Genomic DNA, 26,767 nt, shown 5'->3' with positions numbered 1-26,767 from the left:
ATTTAGATTTTATAGTGTGTTGATTTGATGTAAAAATCCCAAAATTTTTTATTGTCATGGACTGTTTGAGCATCTATGTGGGTTTTGTTGTCATTATCTCTATGGTCATTATTTGGAATCTGTTCAATACTTAACCTCACAATTTGGAATGACAGTCTTCTTAAAGTGAGAAAAACTTTTTAAATTTCCATTTGCGCATTTACTTTATGTATGTAAATAATTACATCACCGGTTCTAATTCCCGCACTTATATATCGATTTAAATAACAAATTTAAAAATAACTTTTGCAATATTTACACTTAAGCTACTTACAGGAAAACATTTCTTATTATCTGCTTTCCATAACAAATACATAAAATTGAATTTAAACAATAACATATTCGCTGTTAACGTTGTTTTTATGTTCATTTAAGAGTATTATTTGCAATTTTCAAGTGTTGCTATTTTTTACAGACACCAAATTTTATGTTGTGTTTGTTTTGATTGAGTGAAATTTGAATTCATCAAGTTTCCTATACAGTGGTGAGCGCGCTAATAACCAACAAAATAATGCAAAAGATGGAAAACATAATACAGTAAAATAATAGGATATGAAACTAGTAGAGGTGGAAATTATCGATATAAACGTATAAATTAACATTACATTACATATTAGTAGATTCCCACCTTTAGACGTCTGTGACAGAAGTATTTTATAAAATTCTCCTGTCACAGTGACAGTTGTCATACTCCTCCAATACATCTAAAGGTGGGAAACTATGTATAGTATTTTTACTACAAAAACGTTATTACGTAGGTCAAAATTTTTGACGTAAGGGAACTGTCAAAACATTAGAATGTGCCTTTCATTATTGTCATGTTTATTATAAACATGGCAATAATGAAAAGTCACATTCTAATGTTTTGACAGTTCTCTTACGTCAAAAATTTTGACCTACGTAGTAACGTTTTTGTAGTAAAAATACTATAATGTAATGTTAATTTATACATTTATTAGTTCAGAGAAATAAGGAAAAAAAATATCCTGTTGGTGACACAACCCCCTCCAGGCCGAAACCAAATTTTTTGAGTAGTATAGACATCTATATTAATAACTTATATGTTACCTGCAGCCGATTTTGATGATATACATAGTTATAAACAAATGAAGATAAAAAAACCATAAATTTTCGCTTTTTTTGTCTACAACCAAAAAGTATTTTAAACAAATTTAAGAGTGAGAAACTCATAAATCGTATAAAAAACTTCAATATGGCGTTCGCTGAATATGTCTATCCTTATTGGTTGCTTAGAAAATTGCAAAATAAATAATAAATTTTGAGTTTTTATAAATATTCATAACTTCTGTAAAAATTAACTTAGAACGTTATTATTACATGGAATGCTGAGACATCTGGTGCTTAAATCATACCCTAAATTTCAAAGCAATTGGTCAAATAGTTTAAAAGGTATTTAATTTGTTTATCCCAAATTAATTTTTTTTGCAACGCTAGAAGTCAGAAAATGATGAAGTTACACTAATACTTTGGATAGTTTATGAAAGAAGAAGATTTATACTATTAATTTATTAAAAAAAAATGACAAAAAATAATTCTAAATACTGCAAAATTATTTTGCAAAAACATGTGAAGTAAAAAAATGGGGGGCTAACTTCGTCCCTAATTGTCCTAGGACAATTATTTTTTTTCTAAATGTGTATAAAAATTTAGTCTTTCCAAATATGAAAAAATAATTTTTCTATGGGTAATGGTTAAAAAGTTATTTTAATTGTTTATAAGTAAGCAAAAAATCGACGTGTTTTTACAAAATAATTTGACTGTTTAAAATTACTTTTTGTCATTTTTTTTTTAATTAAGTCAATAGTATAAATGTTCTTCCATAAACTGTCAGAAGTGTTACTGTAATCTCATAATTTTCTGACTTTTAGTGTTGCAAAAAAACTGAATTTGGGATAAACAAATTAAATCACTTTTAAACTATTTGACCAATTGCTTTGGAATTTAAAATCTAATTTAAGCACAAGAAGTCTCAGCAATTCGTGTAATAAGAAGATTCTAAGTTCATTTTTACATAAGTTATGAATATTTATAAAAACTCAAAATTTATGATTTATTTTGCAATTTTCTGAGCTACCAATAAGGACAGACATATTCAGCGAACGCCATATTGAAATTTTTTAGATGATTTATGAGTTTCTTACTCTCAAATTTGTTTAAAATGCTTAACTTTTTGGTAATAGACGAAAAGTGCAAAAATATTACCGTATTTTGATCTTCATTTGTTTATAACTATGTATATCATCAAAATCGGCTGCAGAAAACATATAGGTTATTATTATAGATGTCCATACTATTCAAAAAATTTGGATTCGGCCTGGAGTGGGTTGTGTCACGAGAAAAATCTTATTTCTCTGGACTATATATTCATAATTTCCACCTTTACTATAGTAAAGTTACAATCTAGTTGCAGTAGAAATAAACAAACCAAGACACGCTAAATTCTACTAGGAGCCCTCCCGAATCATAAGTTACAATGTATAATAATAATAATATATGAGCACTACAGGCCCATGGCATGGTGTACTATTCTCTTCCATTCTCGCTTCTCGTTAGCTTTCCTTTTCCAGTAGGTTAGGTTAAGTCTTGTCATGTCTTCTTTGACCTCCATCATTGCCCCATCTTGACTTCGGTCTTCCCCTTCTTCCTGCCAACGCACTATATATTATCATTTTTGGCACTCTCACTGAACTCATTCTCTGGAAGGGACCCAGCCATCTAATTCGTTAAGCTCTTGTTACTGCTAGTTTATTAGGCTCTTGATAAACTCTGATAGCTCCTTGTTTATTTTCGCATCCATTGACTTTTATGTTTTCCCACCAAAGATTTTGCGCAGCACTTTTCGCTCCCAAACAAATAGCATTTCTTGCTGTTATTTTGATATAGTCTATGTCTCAGATGCATAAGTTACGATTAGCCTTATTACGGTTTTGTAGGTTCTTAACTTTGCTCATCGGGATATATTTTTACTTCTCAACAGCTTGTTGAGAGCATATACGGCACAGTTACCTGACATAATTCTTCTACATATTTCTTCTTGGATATAGAGTCCCTTGTGAAAATACTTCCTAAGTATTCAAACCTTTCCACTTCGAATTTATATTGGATTCCTTTTGTTGTTTTCATCGTTACCTATGTATTGACTCTGAGTAAATTGTTTGTTTGACCATTCCATATATTTTGATTTTTTTTTGTTGATAATGTAATCCTTTGGTCACCGCTTTCTCCTCGAGCTTCTGGGCTGTTTCCATCAGTTCTGCTTTGCTCCTAGCCAATATTACCAGGTTGTCAAATGCTAAGCAAATGCTAAGCACTGGTGCTTCTTATGATGTATTAGACCTGTTCTATTAATATTTGCTTCGTGTATAACCTTTTCCAATATTATGCTAAACATTAAAGATGATAATGGATCATCACCTTGCCGTACTCCTTGATTTACAATGTATACAGGGTGTTAGTAAATAAATATGAAAAATTTTAAGGGCTAATTCTACATGAAAAATTAATACCAGTTTGCTCTATAAACATATGTCCGCAAATGCTTAGTTTCGGAGAAATGCCACTTTATTTATTGCTCTAAGACCAGTTGAGCTATGAAAATGAAATTTGGTGAGTTTTAGGAGGTAGTTATTACAAATTTTTTGACATACAATTTAAAATTTTGTATTCATCATTGGCGCGCCTACGGGCGATGGTCTGAATTTTTTTAAAGAAAAAAATAGTACGCCATTGATATATTTCGAATTAAAAATTATTTTTAAACTCCATGTCTAATTTATGATAAAAAAACCTTTCTTGCCTTTTTTTCATATGATGCACCGTTTTTATGCAGAAAAATAAAACATCTTGGCGCTTATTTTTCATTTCTTAGTACATCATCAAGAACTATCCAATATAATAATACTAAACTAGAATAGTAACACAAAATATTACTAATAAGATTTTAACTAGGTTCAAAGCTGCAAGAAATGTTTAAAATAATCTCCTTTACAGATAACAGAAGAATTTTATGTTCATCATTGGCGCGCGTACGGGTAATGGTCTGAATTTTTTGAAGAAAAAAATAGTACGCCACTGAGATATGTCAAACTAAAAATCATTTTTGAATTCCTCGTTCAATTTACAACAAAAAATCTGTCTTGCCTTTTTTTCATACGAGGCGCCGTTTTATAGAAAAAAATAAAACATCTTAAAGCTTACCAAGTATTTGAGGTAGTTTCCATATGCATAGAAACTTAGTTCAAATAATTTGTAAACGTTAAGATATTTAATTTTTTTGCATAAAAACGGCAAAAAAGGCATGAAAGATTTTTTGTCGTCAATTGAAGGAGGAATTCAAAAATTATTTTTATTTTGACATATCTCAGTGGTGTACTATTTTTTTCTTAAAAAAATTCAGACCATTACCCGTACGCGCGGCAATGATAAATATAAAATTCTTCTGTTACCTGTAAAGGAGATTATTTTAAACATTTCTTGCAGCTTTGCACTTAATTGAAATGGTATTAGTAATATCTTCTATTATTGTTCTAGTTTAGTATTATTATATTGGATAGTTCTTGACCATGTATTAAGAAATGAAAAATATGCGCCAAGATGTTTTATTTTTCTGCATAAAAACGGTGCATCATATGAAAAAAAGGCAAGAAAGGTTTTTTATCATAAATTAGATGTGGAATTTAAAAATAATTTCTAATTCGAAATATCTCAGTGGCGTACTATATTTTTCTTTAAAATAATTCAGACCATTGCCCGTAGGCGCGCCAATGATGAATACAAAATTCTTAATTGTATGTCATAAAATTCATAATAACTACCTCCTAAATCTCACCAAATTTCATTTTCATAGCTCAACTGGTCTTAGAGCAATAAATAAATTGGCAGTTTGAAATAAAAATTTCAACACCCTGTATCTCCGAAACTAAGCATTTGCGGACATATGTTTATAGAGCAAACTGGCATTAATTTTTCATGTAGAATTAGCCCTTAAAATTTTTCATACTTATTTACTAACACCCTGTATACATTGTACATTATGATTCGGGAGTGCCCCTAGTAGCATTTAACATGTCTTGGTTTGTTTATTTCTACTGCATCTTGATTATAAATTTAGTATAGTTTCATCTCTTTTCACTTCACAATGTATTATATTTTTCATCTTTTGCGTTATTTTGTCGGTTATTAGCGTGCTCATCGCTATATTTTAATATTGAAATATGTTTTCATTCTCTTGTAGTGATGTTGTATAGAGCTTGTAATACACGAGGAGCTATACTACCTATAATATACAGGACGTAACAAAAAGGCAGGTCATACATTAATACACATATTCTGCGACCAAAAATACTTCAATTTAAAAAAAGTTACAACCCTTTGAAGTTACAAAATGAAAATCGATATTTTTCCAATGTATTGAAAACTATTACAGATTTTTTATTGAAAATGGACTTACAGCATTCTTATGGCAGGAAAATCTTAAAAAAAAACAGTGAAATTTTTATACCCCATAAAAATTTTAAGGGGGTTCTGTTCACTTAACCCCCCCTAAACTTTTGTGTATGTTCCAATTAAATTACCATTGTTAATGTTGTACCATTAGTTAAACACAATGTTTAAAACTTTTTTGCCTCTTAGTATTTTTTCTACAAGCCAGTTTTTATCGGGGTGCAGCTTCTTTTTTAATATGTTTACATAAAAATTTTATGGGGCTTTTGTTCTCTTAAACCCCCTAAATGTTTGTGTAAGTTCCAATATTATTATTGTTGTCCCATTAGTTGTTTTCCTTATGCATTTGTATAACTAAAATTAATATTTATTTTGATCCTTTATTACCAACAAATATTCATTTCTGTAGTGCTGCTTCTATTTTACATTTTTCGTTTTCTGCTGCTACATTCCGCTTTTCGGATTTATTATAGAACCACTTATTTTATTTTGAGGACACATAACTCTAATAAGTTCTGTATCCTCAACGAAGGCCAACAGTTTTCTTATTGGTAGTTTTAGGATCTCTTCTAGTTTAAACCTTAGTTGACCAGTGAATTCCTTCCTTATATCATTGAGGTTCATCATATTGTTTGAGAGCTTTTTATCAATATTCTTGATTATTTTTTAGTCTGTATTTGCTCTTGAGTGGCTCTCTATTTTTTTTATGATTCCTTATCAGCCATTTGTGAACTTCGTTTTTCATAGCAACAGAAAGATTCTGGGCCTTCAAAAGTTTCTCTCAGACCTTGTTTTGCCAACAGATCTGCTAGTTCAATCCCATGCACCCTTTCATGACCCGGCACCCACATTCTTCTTCTCTTCTTTTGGTGCCTATTCGTTTCGAATATTGACCATCATTTTGGCATATAACTATTTTATTAACTGATGCTTTAAATAGATTAGTTGTTGGTGTGGAGAACCATTTCCTAAGGTTCTTTAACCATGATATTCTTCTTCTCCCGAATCCTCGCTTTCCGAATACTTTGCCTTGAAGAATTACTTTCAGTAATCTGTATTTAGTGCTGTTTCTCATTATGTGTCTGAGATATTTTAAATTTCTCTTTTTTATGGTCTACATCACCCCTTTTTTCCCCATTCTTCGTAATACAGTATCATTGGTCCATGATATCTTTAAGATTCGCCTGTATAGCCACATCTCGATGGCTTCAAGTTTTTTACCCATCGCTTCAGTGAGTGTCCAGGATTCAATTCCGTAGTATAATATTGAGAAGATATATCATCGTAGGAGCCTTACTTTTATCTACAGATTTAGGTTGTGGCTTTTAAAGAGTTTGGCCGTGTTATTGAATGCACTCCTAGCCTTCTCTATTCTACATTTTACTTCTTGTGAGAGATCCCATTGTTCGTTTACTACTGTTCCAAGATAGGTATACTGTTTTACTCGGTCCACTGGTCTATTCTTGATAAGCAGTTGGGTGTCTCTAATTTTATTTTTGCTGATGACCATAAATTTAGTTTTTGATGTGTTTACTTGTAGTCCAAATCTTTCACTTACTTCATTTACTTTGTTTATTTTTCTTCTTCTACGGCACTACAAAATTGAGCCTTGGCCTCCTTTATTTTTTGCCTCCACCCTTGCTTGTCTGTGGCTGCTCTTCTCCATACACGGACTCCTAAAAGGGCTTGTGCGTCCCTGTTTACTGTGTCTTCCAGCGTTTTCTTGGCTTTCCAACAGGCCTCTTTCCCTGCATTCTAGCATTCAATGCTCTTTTTGGTAGCCTATGCTCTCCCATTTTTATCACATGTCCGGTCCATTGCAATATTTGTATTCAATGAAGTCTGACAGGGATGTTTCCTTATAAAGTTGATAAAGCTCGTTGTTGTATCAGCTTCAGAAGATTCTGTTTTCCCTCACAGGTCCTAGTATTCTCTTCACTATTTTCCTTTCGAATGTGTCGAGTTTGTTTTTGGATGTTTCTTTCAGGACCCATGCTTCACTGCCATAGCATGCTATTGGTCGAATTAAGGTTTTATATATTCTCATCTTTGTCTTTCTGTGGACTTTTTAGACTGAAATATATGGAAGAGGGCAAAATAAGCTCTGTTTGCCTGCGTTATTCTCTTTCGTATTTCTACATCTTCGGATCCGTCAGCATAATAAACTTTGTTTATTAGTTGCTGTAAACTGTTCAAACTGTCTGCAAAATAATGGTGTCCTCTGCATAGCGAATGTTGTTTAGGCGTTCTCCATTTAGGAGTATCCCATGTTCGCAATTTTCCAAGGCTTCACTAAATATTTCTTCTGAATATAGGTTAGATTTAATATAGGTGAAAGTATACATCCTTGTCTAACGCCTCGTAGAATCTGGATCGCTTCCGTTGGTTCATCTCCAAGATTTGTTCTTATTGTGGCTGATTGACTGACACCCATATTAAACACACTTTATTGTCTTTTGCCAGGGTGTTATCTCATTATTACGTCATTTATTTTAGAGCCAGCTATTTCTTTAACCAATTACAGTGGAACCCCGATAAGTCGGCCCCCGATAACCCGGACCGATTTTCATCAGATAAACATTTTGATTTTCAATATTTTGTATTTTTCAATTTAATTGTGGCTTATTTCCCATCAAAATAGTTAATTATCAGACAAACCTTTCAACAATAAAAATGTATGTAATATAATATTTAAGAGATAATGTGTATGTGTGTAATTTGAACTATACGATATTAAAAATGACTCATAGCACACGCCGCAGAAACAACAGCCACCTGTCTGTAGTAAAAATACCTATTCCTTTTTATTTCAAACTGTCTTAGCATTGTTTAGGAAAGACTATTTAAAAAATTCTTTTATAAACAATGGTCTTTAGTTTTCACTGTTCTTAAATAACATTACATCGTTGTGACTGTATTGTGTGTCTTGTATTGTTCGCTTCCGTTTGCTTACGTTTGTGTTTGGTGTTTTTTTAGTAATTTTAATGAGTAGGTACTGTGCATATTTATAAATATATTTCATGTTATTTCAATTCTAACGGAGTTTATCAAGTATACCGTATTTTATTAATTTTTACCATATTCTCCGGTTATCTCGGATTTTCGATAACCCGGATCGGCCGCGGTCCCGATTAATCCGAGTTATCGAGGTTCCACTGTACTTTGATATTTATCATCACTTTTACCATAACTATACAAATTGTGTTATTTGTTTCAATGTTTTAAATGTTAGAAGCCAATAATTGCTTCTCTTCTCTCTTTATTTTCTTAGTTTTGTAATATACTGCATGTATTTACGTCATATTGCTTATTCTGTCTGTATTTTTGCGGATTTTTTATTCAAATATATAAAATAGCTTAATAATTAAAAAAAGAGCAATGTTTAAGGAACAAATTACTACCTTTTGCAATATCCAGATAATAATACTTTTGTGGTTCACAATGCAGAAATATATGGTGAAATCATCACAATGCACAATCTTTTTTGTGAATGCTAGAAGGGTGGTTTAAAAATGGAGATCAACAAAAAACCCAAAAATGTCGGCTTCTATTGTTTATTCACAAAATAAAAGACAGGTCGATTTTTATTTTTAAATTTCGATTTGTTGGCATATGTATCATACTAGTGACGTCATCAATCTGGACGTGATGACGTAATCGATGATTTTTTCAAATAAGAATAGGGGTCATGTGATAGCTCATTTGAAAGGCAATTCAATTCACTATTAAAAAATATAAACGTTAACATAATTGTTTAAACAGGGTGTTCAAAAAAAAATTTAAATTAAATTATTTGAGACAAAAAGAAGAATATGTAATTTATTTAATTCAAAATACGTTTTCTTATTGTAAGAAAACTAAAAAAAATGTTTATTTGAAAAATAAACATTGATTTTCGCTTAAACGAATATGTTCAAACTGCTATGAGGCAGGTGGGTGGCAGCTTTAACATTGAATTTAAGTAAAAAAGAATATTTATTTGTCAAATCAACACTTTTTCCAGTTTTCTGACAACAGGAAAACGTATTTTGAATTAAATAAATTACATAATATTCTTCTTTTTGTCTCAAATAATTTGATTAAATTTTTTTTTTGAACACTCCGTATAAATAATTATATTAATGTTTATATTTTTTAATAGAGAATTGAATATCCTTTCAAATGAGCTATCACATGACCACTATTTTTATTTAAGAAAATCATCGATTACATCATCACGCACAGATGGATGACGTCACTAGTATGATATATATGCTAAAAAATTGTAATTTAGAAATAAAAATCGACCTGTTTCGGGATTTTTTCTCAAAGTTGCCGGTTTACGAATTAATGAATTTATGCGTTACTTTATGGACGCACTGTATAATATGTATAATCATAAAACCAGAATCTGTATAAAGACTCATCTATTAAACATATAAATATTAAACTTAGCTACTAAGCAGTTCAGGAGATTAACATACAAGGTCCAAGGCAAGACCTACAGACCAATATTGGTTGAAGAATGGTACAAAGGACAAATTATCACGATTCATAAAAAAGGAGACCAACAGATGTGTAACTACATAGGACTGACGCTATTAAACACAGCATATAAAATCATGGAAAAAGCTCATGGATATAAAATAGAAATTGAACTGCTTTTTATAGATTTTCAGCAAGCATTTGATACAATAAAAAGATCAAAATTAATGGTAGATCTAAAAGAAATGGGAATACAGAAGAAATTAAGAAGATTAATAAAGATGACAATGAGTAGAACTGTAGTAAGTATAAAAATCAAGTAGGAGACACAGAAGAATTTGCCATAAATAAAGGGGTTAGACAAGGAGATTCGTTATCAGCAACTCTGTTTAATCTTGCCCTAGAATACATCGTCAGGATCAACAAAGGCACCCTCAGAACGAGAGGACAAATAATAGCATACGCTGACGATATTGTGCTAATAACAAAAAATAGGAAAACAATGGAACGAAATGGTAACAGAAGGAAAAGTAAAGGTATTAAAAATGAACCAAGAAAAAACAAAAATAATGAGATTTGACAGAAACTTTGAAAACAAAAAGATTAGAGTAGGAGAATACATTTTTGAAGAAGTCGAAAAATTTAAGTATTTGGGAATATTAGTAACAAACAATGGAGAAAGAGAAACAGAAATCAAAAAAGGATTATTACAGCAAATAAGAGTTTCCATGCAAATAAAAAATTACTAAAAATAAATTATTGAGCAAGAAATCGAAAATGAAGATATACAAAACAATAATTACATGTCGTAAATTAAATGAAGAAATACGAAAAACAAATTGGAAAAATGAGGAGGATATAGAAATATTATGGAACATTTTTAAGGAGCTGGTGTACGCAACTGGGAGTAAAGTATGTGGGGTAACGAAAGGAAGATATCTGAAAGGTACAGCTTGGTGGAATAATGACATAAAATTGGAAGTTTAGAAGAAGAAAAAATTGTGGAAAAAGTATATAAGCAATAAAAGTGAAAGTAATTCTCAAGAATATAAGGAACAGAGAATACTGGTTAAAAATAAAATTAAAGAAGCTAAGAATCGACAATGGGAAGAATTTGGAAATAAAATGGAAAGTGATAGTAAGGGGAATGCGAAGTTGCTTTATAGGACTTTAAAAAATCTAAGACAAAAAAAATCAAACGGACTAACAGGTTTAGAGGACAAAGATGGTAACATATTATTAAAAAATGAAGAGATTACCGAAAGATGGCGAGAACATTTTATGGAGTTATTAATGGGAGACAACAACGAAATAGAGAATGACAGGGAGGAGTACAATTTAAATGAACAACAAGATGATGATGACATAACATACGAAGAATACAGGGAAGCAATTTTAAAATTAAAAAATGGCAAGGCTGCAGGACAGGATAATATTAAGGCTGAGCTAATTAAATATATGGAAGGAGAAGGATTACAATTACTATGGAAGATCATAAGGAGCTGTTGGCGTACCGGATGCATACCTAGAGATTGGACGCTTGCAACTATTCTACCATTACACAAAAAAGGCGATAAACATAAGTGTTCTAACTATAGAGGAATATCATTGTTGGTAGTTGCTAGTAAAATCTACGAAATAATACTAGAGAAAAAGCTGCGAGAAAAGATCGAGGCCACACTGGATGACAGCCAATGCGGCTTTAGGCCAGGGCGAGGTACAACCGATCTCATATTCACGGTGAGACAGTTATCAGAAAAAGCCCTAGAGCATAACAGTAAGTTGTATCTCTGTTTTGTGGACTTGGAAAAAGCATTTGATCGGGCGCCACAACAAGATCTGGGAAATATTAAACCGTAGAAATGTGAAACCGAAGTTAATCCAAGCAATAAAGAGTATATATAAATGTACACGTAATAATGTAAGAACGAACAATTGCTCATCTCTTGAATTCTACACAAGGACAGGTGTAAGACAAGGTGGTGTTCTGAGTCCTTTGTTATTTATCACTCTAATGGACGAAATTGCAAAAGAATGCAGGGGTAAGGTAAAAAGAACTAGGGTTGGGGTGTATAAACTTCGACAAGTTTGCGTGTCAGAGTTGATATATGCTGATGACCTGGTTATTGTGGCAAAATCAGAAAAAGACTTGCAAGTAAATGTGAATGTTTGGAATGAAGCCTTTAAGAAATTTGGGATGAGAATAAGGCTACGGCTCCACGGGCGGGAAATTGACGCTAGCAGTAGCAGCAAAATGAAGAGTGATAAATGAAACCAACAACGATAATACTGGGCGGCTCCACGATGCTGTAAACTATCGCTCAAGATCGGTAAAAGACGCGTCGTCAAGGTCATGTCGCAGATGGATAAGTCCAGACCCATTTTTACAGTAATTTACAGGGGCGGAGGTAAATATCTAAATTAAGAAGGGTCAAAATATTTAGATGGTCGAATTGAATCCCGGGAATAGCTTTTAATTTGTAATTATTTTATTGCTTATGCATTTATGATAATCAAATATAAAATGTAATACATACAGTGCGCTCGAATAAGTGTTACCCCCTTATTAACTTATTTATTTTTAGCACATAAGCAAAACACTGGGACAGGTCGATTTTTAAAATAATCATAGTATAATATAGCATCAATGTTTCGAACTTTACGCGATGCCTCTTCAGGTGACAGACATAACTTTGATTTTTTTAAATGGGAAAGTACATCATGTGACACCTCATTTAAAAGCTTTTGAAATACTGATTACAAAAATGGATAATACTTTAACCCTATTTGAGACCGTAGGCGCAAAATTTTGATCGAAATATTTTTAAACGCATTCATTTTTTTTTAAATCCTGAGAAAACCAATAAGTATTTTTGAAAAATTTAAACACAGAATGAAAGATTACATTAATACGGGGGGCTAAAAGTCCTTAGAATAAACAGGAAGTTTCATTTTTTTTACCCCTGTGACTTATTAAAATAAACATAGAAGGTCTCAGGGGCTTTTGACCCTCGATAATACTGTAATATTTAATTCTGCGTTTATTTTTTTCAAAAATATTTATTAGTCTTCTCAGGAATGGCTTTAAATAGCGTTTTCACAAATCTTTAAAAAATGACGGCATGATGACAAGCGTTGATTTTTTTGTGCGCAGACAAAAGAAAAATGTAAAGCATTTTTAAAAACCCAAGGGGATAACGTAGTGACGGAAATTATGGATGACCACAATCATTGTGAATTAAACGAAGATGTGCTCAATCGTCAAATGTTAAGTAACTCCTTGAAGCGAAAGACTGTAGAAGATGTCAGTGGACCTATGAAAATGGGTGATATGAAAATTTTGCATGAGGAATTACGAAATGGCGATATTAGTACCTTGACTACCAAAGATGTGGAATTGGTCCGAAAATATGTATAACGCCCGACGATCTCTTCTGCCTAAATTACCAAAAAGTATGGAAGAAACTCATAAACATTAAAACATTTCTAGGTGAAAACCAACAAAAACGAGGATTTTCTAATGGTAAACGACATAGAAAACCAAACTATTATGTTTTCCTGTAACAGCATTTTACAATTTTTAACAGGTTTGGACACCATTTATGAATATAGATGGAACTTTTGAATATTGCCCAAAGTTCTTTTAAGTAAATGCTCTCCGTCCATGGTCTATATATATTCTCCATTGCAAGATAATTCGAATGGAATTCCCCAGATTAAGAGACTGGGCCGATATCAAGCACAAAAAAATCTGGGGAATTCCATCCGAATTATCTTGCAAGGGATAGTACCTTTGGTTTTCTTCTTATTGCCAAATAGACAAAAACGTACATAATACCCCTAGACTGGCATTTAAATACCTTAGCATAGATTTAGCATGTCAATGTAGGATATATTTTTTATTATAAATATATAGGTATACATTTTTGTAACAAAACTATATGTTATAAAATAATTTATTGTTTTCTCATTCCTAGAAAACATTAAGTACACCGACCAAGCCCCAGATGGCAACGGGAATCAATTTACCCATCTTCGGAAATCAACTCGGCTATTGTAAAGACGGATTATAAAATTCTGGGGTTCAACTAGCCGATTTCTGAATCCACAATCCACTGTTCAACTGCAGTATTGTGTCTTGTCGCTCGTCAAATAAGAGCGCCCGCCTGCAGTGCATCCATCGCAGGCCCTTTATCGCCGACTCTGCATGAAACCACTACAAACCAAGATGCGGCCAGATGCGGCGCTATGCATGTTGTAAATTGTCGTTCTCGTGGAGCCAAGATTTTACAGCTGTGCTGCTGCCGTAATTTTCCCGCTACTGCTAGCGTCAATTTCCCGCCCGTGGAGCCGTAGCCTAAATATTGAAAAAACAGAAGCTTTAGTAATATCGAAAACACAAGAAAATATAAATGTTAAGTTGAATAATGAGACCATTACACAAGTTGAGGACTTCAAGTATCTAGGATCAACAATGAATGGGCAAGGAAATATAGAACCAGAAATAAACAGCAGGGTAATGAGTGCAACAAAATTATACTATGCACTAAATAAAAGTTTTATTAGGAAGAAAGAAGTAAGCCTGAAAACAAAAATGAAAGTATTTCAAACCGTATACGAGCCGGTGCTACTCTACGGTAGTGAAACGTGGACAGTGAACGACAACATCCGTAGTAAAATCCAAGCATGCGAAATGCGATATTTACGTGCGGTATCCGGGGTGACCAGACGTGATCGTATAAGAAATGAAGACATACGTGAAAGGTGCGGTGTTGGAAGGACCTTAGACAGACTTGAAACGAAACAGTTATCGTGGTTCGGACATATGGCGAGAATGAGTGAAGGTAGAACTGTAAAGAGGGTATGGAAAGCGGCATCTGACAACAAACGAAGAAGAGGCAGGCCAGCAAGAACGTGGAATGCAAATATTGGAAAGGCTTGCGGAAAAAGAAATATTGGGTGGAGAGAAGCAGAAAGACTAGCTACCGACCGAAAGGCATGGAGACGTCTCATTTCTCCACTTACCTCGACACCGTAAGGTACAAGAGGACGGCTTAAGTAAGTAAACAAAACAATAATTCGACCGACGATGATGTATGCAGCCGAAACCCTTAGCATGACAAAAAACAAGAGGAAAACCTTATACAAGAAAGAAAAATACTAAGAGCAATATTAGGACCAATAAAAATAAATGACAATGATTTTAGACAAAGAACGAACCTTGAACTACGGGAAGAAATTAAGAAAGATCTAGTGTGGAAAATAAAACAGCAAAGAGCAAAATGGCTACAACACATAAAGAGATCAGGATCAACTACGACGATATTCTCAACATTGGAATGGACACCAGCTGGCAAAAGAAGACGTGTAAGACCAAGATCTACATGGTTACAAGAAGTAGTAAATGATCTCAACAAGGCGGCTATACGACAATGGAAAGGAAAAGCTGGAGATAAGAAAAGTGGAGAAAAATAACTGAGAAAATTAAATAAAGAACATGAGGACTGCTCTACCTCAAAACATAGATCTAGAGAGCTTAAGCTGCGTAACCCCTAAAGGGGTGTTTAGCCACTATATACAGTGATGAGCGTGTTAATAGCCGGCAAAATAGAGCAAAAGATGGAAAACATAATACATTGTGAAACAAAAAGAGATGAAACTAGTGGAGGTGGAAATGATAGTTATAAACGTATAAATCAACATTACATTACGTAGTTTCCCATCTTTAGACGTATCAGAGGAGTATGACAGCTGTCACTGTGACAGTAGAATTTTATAAATTATTCCTGTCACAGACGTCTAAAGGTGGGAAACTATGTAATGTTAATTATTTATTTATATGTTTATAACGATAATTTCCATCTCCACTAGTTTCATCTCTTTTTGTTTCGCATTGTATTATGTTTTCCATCTTTTGCGTTATTTTGCCGGTTATTAGTGCGCTCATCACTGTATATAATATTGGATAATATGAGTATTATCTTGTTTAATACATGCAGACAAATAACTCTAGAAACTGAGGAAAATAAAAATTAGATAACCCAACAACCCACTTCATAATCTCGGAAATAGACTCTAAACCTTATCAAATATACCTATTAAAAAGGACTAGAGTGAAACTAATGTTGGAACATCTACAGTGCCCTACTTAAAAATTTTCAGAAAATCCACATGATAGGAACAATGCTTTCCCTGAGTCACAGGCGCCCATATAAAAATTTTTAGGGGGGGGGCAGACGAAGATGTTGCACACTATATTTTGTATACTTTGGATAACCATATATAGTTTAAAGCACCCAAAAAGCTAGGGGGCACGTCCCCCCTGCCCATGGGTGCCCATGTCCTGAGTTAACCATTCTAGAGACAATAAATCATAAAAGGTTAGCCAACTCACTTCCACTTGTGAGGTTTTTTTAAGTCTATCGAATTTCTATTTTACTTTAAACTCAGATGATAGCCAATATTTTGAAGAGTTTCATTTCTATTTGCAAAAAGGTGCTGTAATAAATACAACCAAATGTACTATGCCATTAAATGGAGATTTACTGCTATTAGCTCCAATATTTTGGGGATCTGGTTAGGAAATTTGTATGACTACAGTTATTTATAAAGATCTGTCAAAGTCTGTTGTTGGCACTTGATAAGCTTTGTACATCCCATCATCTGATACATAAAACATGGTTAGACTAAATTCTAATTTTTAAAATAACTTGAAAAATCTAAGAATACCTCTACAACAATTGTATCCTATTGGACTCATTGTAATATTAGGATAGCTGTTGTGGTTACAAATTTTCCTAGTAAAAACTGAAAATTCATTGAAGCCAGTGTGCAAATAGTCTCTTCTTTATCTTTTATATTATATTATTTAGCTCTATTGTGTTCTATTATATTAATGTGTCCAACAGCTCTGATCCATGAGACCATGTTGAGAACACATCATGTACATATCTCCTCCTACTGTAGGTTTTAAATTTGCTTTTAAATTTTAGAAATAATATAATATTTATTTCAAAATATTCCTTAAATATATTCGCTAATAATGGAGAAAAAGCAGAGCCCATTGCTAGACCAAGCAATTGATAGTTTTCTGGCTACAATTTAACATTTTCTAACTTATTTAATTTTGTATTGTTTGTTAATGAAACCTTATATAGTTGGTTAAATTAACATTTTATGCATTTAAAATGTTAGTTAATACCTGAAGTTGATTTTAAAATTAATGACTGATACGGCATAACTGTATTAAATTGGCTTCATGACATTCATAGATAATTGAAAATATTTTCGTACCAAAAGTTTTAAGCAAAGTTCTATTAGTTAATTTAAAATATTTTGGTAATGAACAAAATAATTTCCAAAAATTTTCGGCAGTAGTGTTGCTCGCCTTACGTGTAATCATGAGTTTCACGACTGGTCAATTCCGTGAGTAACCTTCTCGTACGTGAGCATGGCCAGCCCTGAATGATAGATTGTGACCGTGACTCATGACAATTCGCGTTTGGAGGCTCCTTCGCCCATTGCATCAGTTGAGATCGTTTACGTTACGCGACTTATGTCGCTAATCGAGCCGTCAATCAATTTGTGTGTAGACTTTCGTAAACATGATGTGAAAAACATAGCTTCTAGAAGAACTTCAAGGACTTTTTTATCAGGAGAATACAATAGAATAAAATGTAAGTTACAAAATCACTTCTCAGAGACACTACAAGTTATATATTGTTATGATCTGCTTTCTCTTACTTTTATATTAATTAGTATTTATTTAATTAATTATTCAATTGTCGCAAATCATACATAAAAAAAATTAAGAAAAATCTCAGGGTGCCTTTTTGTCATAAAAAAATAACTAAATTATCTTAGGTTATACTTATCCTTTCTCGTGGCTTCAGTATCTCTTAGTTGATCCTTATCGGGATAAAATAGGAAAAGGAAAAATAGAAATACCATAAATAAGCACATACAAATACCTTTATTATCAAAAGCAATGCTCTGAAAATTTATCAATTAAATCCTGAGGGCATAACTGTCCAAATGAAACTTTTACCATATAAGTTAATCTAATTCAAACAAATATTTATCGCTTTTTTCTTGATACCATTAATAAAACAAGCTAAACAAACAAATTTAGGTATTCGCAAAACTACTTATACTTCCTATTAAATTTTTGAAATGTTCGAATCTTAATTCATATGCTTTTACGCAAAAAAAATTTAACTTCTGATTATAAAGAAAATCTATCGCATAAGTTATTGACTGACCTTTTTGATTCACACACAATGATATCTCCTCTTGACCCAAACAGCTATTCCTTGTTGATTATGTTAGGCTACCAATCAAAGCCCTCTCCGTTCTCAGCATCAATCCAGCAGCATACCAGCAACTATTTCTCCAAAACACGAGCCAGGCCTCTTTTGACCAGTACTCGTTCAATAAACTCCAAAACTCTCTCCTCTCTTTCTCACAATAATAATCTCCTGAGACCCAAGTATCTTTTTTACTTGGTGTCACAAATAATTTTAATAACTATAGTTCTTGTAACTTAGTCTCTTGGACTTTACAGAATCAAAGAGGTATTTCTTCACAATTTGATTTGTCTCTCGTTCCACTTTTCAGCTACTCTTCACTATCAAATAACCACTAGTACTTGCTTCTGAACTACTCACGAAAACTTTTGACTGCTCTTCTCGGATGCCGGTCACATCATAATCTCCTTTTCCAAACTGTCTGAACATTCAAACTTCTCTCATCCCCATTCCAAATTTCCAAGCCAATCAGAAACATTTCTCTCTCCACATTCCTCTTTTTTCATTCGAAAAAACCCATGCATCTTTCAACAAATACTTCTACTCATCATAATTACTTTTCGGAAATTCTACAAATATTCTTGGGCTTAAACAAAAGGACTTAAAATTCCAAATTTCTCTACCTTATTTTTCTAAAAACTAATAATTACAATTATTTGTGGATTTTGCCTTTCCCGTAACAAAACAATCTTTTTAAAATTATAATCCGAAATAAATTGTCTTTTCACTTCACTTTATTTACAAATGTCTTTAATTCTTCAGGGAAAAACTCATTAAGGATAAACCCCCTGCGTAAAAGCTACCTTCTAATAAATAGTTACAAATCAATATACAGGGTGTATCAAATTTATGTGCCCGCGTTATAAAAAAAATAAAGTTTTTGATTGATAAAATGATACACAATAATATATGTATCGGTTTTAGAACGTCTTTCGACGTTGTCCGATGCCTAACTTCCACGTCCTTCTATCATCCCATTGGCCATCTCTAAGATCCCTTGTACTCATTGCTTTGGTTACCTCTTCTTTCCATGTCTTTTTGGGTCTTCCTCGTTTTTTGCGGTTTGGTGGTACCCACTGCATAATCTTTTTGGGCAATCTTGTGTCTTCCATTTTTTGAACATGACCATACCAAATCAACTGTTTCCTCTCAATGTCTGTTGTTAAGTAACCATCTATTCCAATTCGTCGTCTTACTTCCTCATTTCGAACTCTTTCCCTACGGTATATACCATATACCTAACGATCTTCTAAACACATCCATGTCTACAGCTTCTAATTTTTTCTTGTTGTTCTCGGTTATTCTCGAAGTTTCTGCTCCGTAAAGTAGGCTGCTGTTAATAAGTGTTTCATAGATATTGTATTTTCGCTGTATTCCTATTTCGGAGCTCCAAAGTATTCCATTTAAGCAGCCAATTGTTCTTCTAGCTTGTGTTACCCTTTTCTTTATTTCCTCATCATCTTTTCCCGTTCTATCGAAGATTGCTCCCAGGTACGTGTATTCACTACAGGATGTGATTTCTTCATTATCCTCTAGTTCGATATTGGATAACTCAGCTCCTATGGGTAGATATTTAGTTTTTTCCACATGTTTCCAGGTTCCACTACAAGTTTCTTTTACCAAAGATTTATATGCAGAAAAATACACAACATAGTTTTTTTGTCCCTATCGTCTGGAAATTTGAATGTGGCAAAAGAAGAAGATATTTCAAAAAGATAATTGTTAGGGACAATTGCTCAAATGTAGTTCTAGCGTTTTACACTAGACTTCTACCGTTGCTTCTACTTTACACGAGACTGTCACGTGCCAATAACAATTTAAATTTAGTTATGCCTATACTAAAATCACAATAAAGATGCACTAGAAACAAACAAACCAATATACGAATGTTACGAGGAGCACTCCCGAATCATGATTTACTATGTATAAACTTTGTAAATCATGATTTGGGATTTACAATGTATATGCATTGTAAATTATGATTTGGGAGTGCTCCTCGTAACATTCAACGTGTCTTGGTTTTTTATTACTAGTGCGTTTTTATTGTGATAGTAGTGTAGTATAGACGTTTTAGTAACAAATTAATCATATTAACAGCTCCTTTTTTTAAACACTATGATTTTAAACAAAAACTCTGACAATCTTTAAAACAGAGGGAAGGACGAGATGGAATTGAATATATACAATGTTAATTAGGCTTCAAAATGTATATTATTATGTAGAAATTAAGAATTTAATAATTGAAAGGGACTAAATTAGAAGACTAGGTGGATAAAACCTTGTCACACTGAAATCTTTAACTGATTGTTTAGATCTGTTTGGAGAATGTTCTGAAAATTTAAATTCAGATTTACATCCCAAATTAAACATATACCTATGTTTTATGGCAGAAAAAGCTTAATAAGTATTGCCAACCGAAACCTAAAAATTTAGATTTGGTCAAGAAATTTAAAATACAAACAACAATTGCATTGAAAAACCGATTTCAACCTCACGACTTACATTGCGTGGCTTTATAGACCCAAATTTTAAGACCAATCAAATTTCTCAGTGGGACAAAACAGATGCATGTTAGGAATAAGTTTAGTAAAGGCTAGGTTAGAAACTATTTTAGAGTCCCAATTTACGAACAAAGATTGTCAAGATTAGAACAGCCCAAGAAAACGTCGGCAAACTGACGATTATTTTTAACCCGGCACCTGCCACGTGGCTTTGCAAGGCGCCAACTGCCACGTGGGGTGCTCACAGCACCCCTTAACAATTGTCTGTGATCTACTTGTTTAAAAAACAAAATAATGTGTTGAGTAACACAAGAATATAAATAAACATGTTTTATTAACTTATTAGCCACTAATATGTTATAAAAGTTGAAAAATAAAATGAAAAAGGTGTTATAAGCAAATTAGCAAGTACCAAGTCATAATAAATGAAGTCAAGTAAAATATCTAAAAAAATTAAGATTTAGTGAGTATAGAGTCTATATTAATAATTTAAATCAGTTATTTCAATAAAAAATGTAAATTTGACCTGTTTATCAAAAATACAAAAAAAAAATTTAAAACTTAAAGTGCCAGATGATGACACCCCAATTCGACTTAGAGCTATAAGTTCAGAATGACACTAAATAACCACTTCAAACAACTAACACATACATGCTATATAATATTATAGAAAGCTACTATGACGCACAGCTCGGTTACCAAACTTGAAATACCAAATATTTAATAAAAATGTCTTATGGGGTGCTGGTAGCACCCCACGTGGCAGGTGCCGGGTTAAATACCAATTGCAATTTGTGTTTGGAGTTTGTAGTTTTACTAAAAAAAGTTTTTTAAGAGATTGGACGCCTTATCGGTATTATTTTTGAAATCATATACGTAAAATACAGTTCCAAAGTCAAGAAAAAATCAAATATTGGATTAAACAAAACGCTCCGACATACGTCGATTTTATATTTACATTTGCATTAAATTTGACACGTGGATCACTTGTTTCTGAACGGGACTCAATTTAGCATCTCACATGCGTGATCGGGCGTGAGTGAAATTAAGTAACCATGAGCGGGAATGGAAAACCACTCACGCCCCTCCCAAATCGGCAGCCATGGTAATCAATGGTATGCAGTTTAATCAAGGCTCTATTTTGCAATCGATGCGCAATGGTTAACTAATGTTTTAAACAAAACTAGAGGTTGTGAGATCTTGTGTGTTACAGAACTGTAACTATGTCAATTTGCTAGAATATTACTATGGTTTGTTTTTTAACCAAGAGGAGTGATTCAAATTTACCGCGCTGTGTTGCTTGTTTGTAATTGGTCCAACGGCAGGCAAGTTTACTCCACTGTTATAAATTTTTGACACTAATGACATTTATCAAATTTTGACACTAGTGACATTTCATAGGTTAATTAAGTTATATCGGCGATTTATGTGTTTTGTGTTATAGGGCTTTTCATTCACAGTCATTTGTTTCGAGCTTCTGTCATGTGTCGTCTAATATTAATATATCTATGTCATACGTTATTGGTATTGCCAATGATACAAACCAAAGACGTATGACATAGATATATTAATATTATGTGACACATGACAGAAGCTCAAAACAAATGACAATCGATGAAAAGCCTATTCCTTTAATTTTTAGATTGTTAAAGTCTGTTTTTATATAAAAAGCAGTTGTTTTTGTTGTAACTCTTTAGCAACGTATTAATTTAATATAATATTTATGATTACCGTTGAGGGCCGACTAGATCAACCAAAAAAGAAGATGTATTTGGTTATTATTCTAGTGACTTTCTTGGGTGTGAATCTGTCTTTTTAGTTTACTCCTCCTGGTTAAAAAATAAACTTAAGCCAAGCCGCACACCAAAGAAACATGAAACGAAAAACATGAAACATGAAACGAAAAACATGTTTCATGAAAAGAAAACACTGCTAAAAACATCTCAAAGTCCGCCTACTAATGAAACGAGTGTGATTCATGCTCATGACACATTTTTATTTTCGAAGAGTCTCATAAATGGCCGGATATATATTTGTTTAGCAGTGGTTTATTTCCATGAAACGTAATTTACGTTTCATGTTTCTTTGATGTGCGGCCGGGCTTAGAGTTTAAAATGAAAAAAGCGCCTTTCGTTCATAGGTTCCTGTGGTAACCATCAATTAACTGCTGTAATAGTTTACTTTACCTTATAATATTTTTGTGATTATTTCATTCATAGTAGATTCTGACCAATAGAAAGCTACAGAAATAAAAATTGTAGCGATTATTTCATTCATAGGAGATTCTGACCAATAGAAAGCTACATAAATCTGAATTAAATTGATAATTTTTGATAATTGCCCGTCGTTAAGTATATTACGTCAGATGCCCTTCGTTGCTACGAAAAAATACATTCAGTAACATTAATGACAATTAATGTTTTAAAAATTATAAAAGTGATGACTTTCAGTCGTCAAATATTTATAAAAACTTTGTGTTTAATTGTACTAATTTGTACTTACATAAATAAATTACAATAAAATTTTGGTTTTGAACAGTTTTATTCATGAAATAATCGCAACAAATTGCACTCAAACTCTAAAATTAATATAGAATTTTTGCCCTCGTGACACTTTGACATAATTTCACTCGCCTTCGGCTCGTGAAATTAAAACTGTCAAAGTGTCACTCGGGAAAATTCAATAATTTTAGAGCTCTTGTGCAATTACTACTGATAATTTTTTAGATAATATCCCGTCGTCAAGCATTACGTCAGATGCCCTTCGTTACTACGCAAAAATGAACATTCAGTGACATTAATGATAATTAATGTTTACAACTTGTCACAGAAAACACCAAGAAATAGGTTTAGCAAATATTCAGGTGAAGATATCAATAAAATATTAGTTAAAATTATTTAAAAAGACAGTTTTATTCATGAAATAATCTCAGCGAATTACCCTCGAGCTCTAAAATTATTATCGACTTGTTGCCCTCATGACACTTAGACATAATTTCACTCCCCTTCGGGTCGTGAAATTAAAACTATCAAAGTGTCACTCGGGAAACAAATCGATAATTTTAGAGCTCTCGTGCAATTACCACTGATAAACTGCGGGTAAAGATTTGACCAACAAATATTGACATCTGATTTTGCGATTAAACAAATATAACGAAAGTTTTTAAATATTTTTTATTGTCTACGTCTACATGATGGATGTCTTGGGCCCACCATTTTTTATTCAGCTATTCATGTAGAGTGAAACAATTTTTCTAATACGAAAAATTTTCGAGAGGAGAGCGTTTCGTAAATATAGAGATTTCTAAACTTTGGTGCGTCCCTTTTCTAAACTGGAGTAGGCACCCTTAAAAAATTGTCGGACATTATTACCAGTTACATAATTGTGAATATTTTTATTTAACAATCCTGCAAAAATCAGCTATGTGGATATAAATTTTATGATTCTTTATGATGCGTGAGTCCCCCTATGAGGTGCGCACTATGAAGCTATAAATAATGATTTTTTTTTAGATTTTACTTTCCCTAGAAATAGGGTATTCCCTATTTCTTGTTAAGATTTCAAGAAAAATATATGCATGTGATGGAATTCGCAGTTAAGAACCTTGGTATAGTGCACTATATTGTTGTACAAAGCCTTGAAAAATAGTATCAAACTTCTTACGTCAATGGGTGATTTATAAAGCAGATATGACGATATTCTGTTCATTTTATTATCACACCATGCAGGAAGTAAACCTACCAACATTTAAAAATATTCTTTTATTGGTCAGTTATATTATTACGATTATAATATTCTGGTTTATTTTAATATATGACAATGAATGATAACATAAAAGATCGTTTAATCGATCGTTTTAAGATAGTTGACTTTCTAATCTTTCTATTGAAAAATATAAACACAATATTGACAAAAAATATAAATTTAAAATTTTTATTTTACCTAATTAGAAAACACTTATTTTGGACTAAAATTATTATATATTTTTCTATTCTGATACTGTAATATACCTATCAGTTAAATACAATTTCAATACCTGTATCATAGCATACCAGATTTTTAACCAGTAGAATCGCGAGATGACGTTCTGTATCGAAGGTGGCACATGCGCACATGTGCAATGACAAGTTAAATGTATAAGCTTTGACAAGAATAAAAAACCGCTAAACGCCGTAAAAATGAGTGGCATACAATATTCCAGCTACAAAAGATCTGATATGAATATTACGTGGCGCGAAAATGTATTTTCATTTTGATGCAAAACAAAATTCTAGTTTTATTTTAGAAGATTTCTCCATAATATTTGCTAAATTTGAAGTAAACGCGCAACAAAAGAGTAACTTTGATACAGTTTGAATTTTGAAACTCTTTTGTTTGAAACACTTCAAATTTAGCAAATATTATGGAAAAATATTTTAAAATAAAACTAGAATTCTGTTTTGCATCAAAATAAAAATACATTTTCGCGCCACGTAATATTCATATCAGATCCTTTGTAGCTGGAATATTGTATGCGCCACTCATTTTTACGGCGATTAGCGGTTTTTTATTCTTGTATCGGGAGTTTTTCAAAGTTATTTATAAATTAAATGTATGAAGTTGAATGCAATGTTTCTCGATTACACGTTAAGCTTTATAAATGGTCACCTTTGTTGCATTATCTCCCAAATGATCTAGTGTCCATCGAATGTACACTAGATTTTTTTTCTATTCTAAATAGATTAAAAAAAATATTGAGATGGCCGATAAATGAACTCGGATTGACCGTTGCCAGATCAAATTTAGCGTCGTAACCACTACAGCTATATAAACCATTTCGGGAATAATCGTTAATTGGATTATACTTTTGTAGCTTAATAACTTCTAAACGGCTTAACCGATTTTGATCAATAAACATGAGTTTGAAACGTATTGACCAGTAGTATCTGATGGATCTAAGGTGAAGTATGATAACTGAAGTTATTACAGGAATTATTGAGCTTGAGAAACCGTTTTTCCCATAGGAAATAGATTTGATCATACTTATGAAGCCTATAACTTAAAAATTCGAATTTTCCCGAATATGAGGTTTACACCTTTAGATTCGTCTAGAGTCCTTCTACAAACACTCAGTTATTGGCGTAATTCGTAGGTTGAAATTTTAAGTAATTGCCGAAAAACCAAAATTTTTAAAGTTGAGTTTTTCAGTTTTTCCGCTATACTGAGCCGTGTGTATGTCTGATCCTGACGGCTTACATACCGCTAATTTGAAAGCTTAACTCAACACTATTGATTTGGTGTATTTGCGGTTCTCCTGTCTCTTCTTGAACCGAAGATATATACCCCCAAAAAATATGCCGTTTTGTATCTACCAAGTCCTATAGCTGGCTTATGGGTGGTCAAAAGTCACAAACTACACCGGTTCTGAATCGGTCCTGACCCCTCTTCAAACACAGAAAAGAAAGAATGTGTGTGTACTTTGTACGCACGTAAGAAGTTATACTTCTATTATATTATGATTTCAGCGAAATAAAATACACAGTTTATTTTATTAAATAATATTAAACTGATTTTAATAGTTACTTACCACTTTCCAAAAAACCAAAAATTAAAAAAAGAAAAAAAGAACAGCAATTGCCCGCATTTGAACCCGGGACCTCTCGATCCTTAGTCGAATGCTGTACCAATGAGGCTACGAAGGCATTGTTTTGACTGTTTCTCGGACATTATGACAAACCACGGTAACAAATTGACGAAATGAAGTTTTACATAAAAATGTTTTAATATTACGTATTACCTTACTCCCGAGGAAGACAAATCCAAAGACACAAAGATTATAATAAATATATTTATTAAAAACACTAATATATTTTTTTCTACACCTTTTTTGAACTGATACATATAAAATATTCAGCAACAAACAACATAAGTACTGTCTCTGTGTGCATGCGCGCAGAAAAATAAAAATTCACTCCCTATCGCGCCTAAAGAAGTATAACTTCAAAAATTCAAATC

At 32.5% G+C, this 26,767-nt stretch overlaps 1 protein-coding gene across 8 annotated transcripts in view; it reads left to right on the top strand.

Annotated features, from left to right (window-relative positions):
- The window catches only part of LOC114337108 (cyclic AMP response element-binding protein B), a 138,848-nt gene that overhangs the window by 313 nt on the left and 111,768 nt on the right, over positions 1-26,767 (top strand). The window contains exon 1 of one of the 8 annotated variants that reach the window (XM_050642990.1): positions 17,494-17,642. The exons of 6 other annotated variants lie outside the window; for them this stretch is intronic. The gene's annotated coding sequence lies outside the window, so the exon portion shown is untranslated. Of the gene's footprint in view, positions 1-17,493; positions 17,643-26,767 lie in introns of those variants that run through there. One more of the 8 variants, XM_050642989.1, reaches the window with a different exon arrangement.

Source organism: Diabrotica virgifera, chromosome 2, assembly GCF_917563875.1.
Source record: "Diabrotica virgifera virgifera chromosome 2, PGI_DIABVI_V3a".
Lineage (NCBI taxonomy): Eukaryota > Metazoa > Arthropoda > Insecta > Coleoptera > Chrysomelidae > Diabrotica > Diabrotica virgifera.
Note: the sequence above shows the minus strand (reverse complement) of the source record. Positions and strands in the feature narration are given on the sequence as shown.